A 2,234-nucleotide genomic window follows, 5' to 3' on the forward strand; every position below is an offset into this window, starting at 1 on the left:
CCCCCCCCCCCCCCCCCCCCCCCAATTTACAAATAGTTTAAAAAATCCTAGCAACTATATTAAAAAACAATGGTACAGCTGAATGAAACGGGTTGAGATGTGGCTGTTTCTAAGTTATTTGAAGATTAAGTAACTGCAATTGGATTGTAGGAACTAAGAACAGTGTCTCAATTTCAGAGATGGTGAGCCAGGTTCATTACCATGTAATACTGCATAATATTTCCTGTAATTTAAGCTGTGGGTATATTATAAAAGTTACAGTCAATCCTATTGCTTGAGTGGCAGGGTACTGTTGACTCGATGGCAGCAGGTAGTCTACCAAGTACATATTCTACAATCCTGAAAAGTTTCTAATGATATTAAGGACTGTGCATACACCATTTGAAATGTTGTATATGATATATGTTTGATGGTAAATTCTTTTACACATTAAGGGACAAATCCACAAAGGTACTCTTGGTATTCCAAGCCTACAAAATTGATATTAAATTTATAAATGACCATAAGCTATTACATTTCGGTATAATTTCAAATTTAAATACTGGTTTAAAGTACAACTTTCACTCATAAATAAATTATGAATGTATTTTTCTCTCATTGGTGCTGTAGTTGCTTGACCTGCTCTGCGATCAAGATTGGTTTGCTGAGTCTTCTAAACAATGAATGGGTTAATTCAAGGGAAGTATAATATATCTATTAAAAAATTCTTACCTTAATTCTGATATGTTGTGACATAAATAAAATTACACTTCACCAACTGAATAATAATAATAATATCACTAGTGTTTCAACCGTAATTATATCCCAACCAGCCTGAAGAGTCCTGGTATTGGGATTTGACAGTGGTGGATATATCAGATATACTGTGGCTGGAATATTATTATACAATTAATTTCACTTTGAAGTACATTTTAATAAGTTGGACTGTTGAATTTGAAAATGAGTAGTTGGCTGATACTTATTTACTATCACTCAGAAGTTGCTATTAATCAGTTTGACTGTTGAATTTGAAAGTGCATGTTCCCAAGCTCTATTTAGTTTTTGGGCTTTAAGGCTGTCAAATGGCAATTCTATGCCATTATCAGGCAGGTGGTAGCACTGCATATGTAGGGATGGCTTGATTTGTTTAGCAAAATGGTATTTTAAGTATCTCATTAGATCATCAGAACTTTGGAATACTATATAGTGTTTCCTTTTATAACAATATCTATGTGATGATAATCACAAATTCTGGGAATGTCTGTGATTATTGTAGCAAGAAGTTTGAATTTCTTGTTCTTCTTTTTTATTACAAAACTCAAAAACCAAAAGGATGGTATCAATCAATTTCACTGAGATGACAGTTTCAAACAAACTATCCACTTTTATAAGTATTATTAATAACTAGTAGTAATTAAAAAAATATCATAATTATGGTGGAAACAAGGTTATCATTTCTCCTTCAAGTTAGCTTTTTTACAGAAATTTGGTGTTACTTTAAAAAGCTCAAGTACAGGGTGAAACAAGAATTACCAGCCAATAATAGATTAATGATTAAATTTAGAGTTGGAACCTCAATTTATTTAGAACTTGGTTATAAATACTACCTTTTTACGTTTACTAAAACACTGCATTTAAAAAAAACATGCAAAGAAGTAAAGAAAACACTTTTTCAAAAAAAAAAAGGAAGTAAATGTATATTTTTATTTTATGTCAGAGGTCATAAAATGTCCATTTGAAGCATTTCTGCAATCAATGATATTTAAGAGTAAATACTGAGATAGCAGTTTTCACATTATGTAAAAACACAAAATAAATGGTGCCATTTGAACAAGTTTATATTGCCATTGGTTTTAATTCCATATCCTAAAAAAATCAGTTAATTGAGGTTAATCATATGATTCCAAGAAATGACAAATTAATTAGAAACTTTATTTTGAATTTATGCAAAACTAATAAGGCTGTATGTGGCCATCCCCAACTACTAACTTCAAGGAAGGCACCCAGTCAACTGTCCAAACTGAAGTATTGACTCTCATTCTTATAATGCAACCACTGTATAACATTCTGGACATGGGTGGTCAAAGTGCATTCATAGATTAAAAAACTTATAATTTTACACTAATAAACTGGGTATCAAAAATAGTTTATAATTCAAATCTTTATATTATTTTATTTCAAAAGGAAATATTTATATAAATTCTCAATCTGCACCTCTGAGTCATATTACAGAGCTAGGCTCTGACTTCTGGTTT

The sequence above is a fragment of the Limulus polyphemus genome, unplaced genomic scaffold, assembly GCF_000517525.1.
Source record: "Limulus polyphemus unplaced genomic scaffold, Limulus_polyphemus-2.1.2 Scaffold451, whole genome shotgun sequence".
NCBI classification, from domain to species: domain Eukaryota; kingdom Metazoa; phylum Arthropoda; class Merostomata; order Xiphosura; family Limulidae; genus Limulus; species Limulus polyphemus.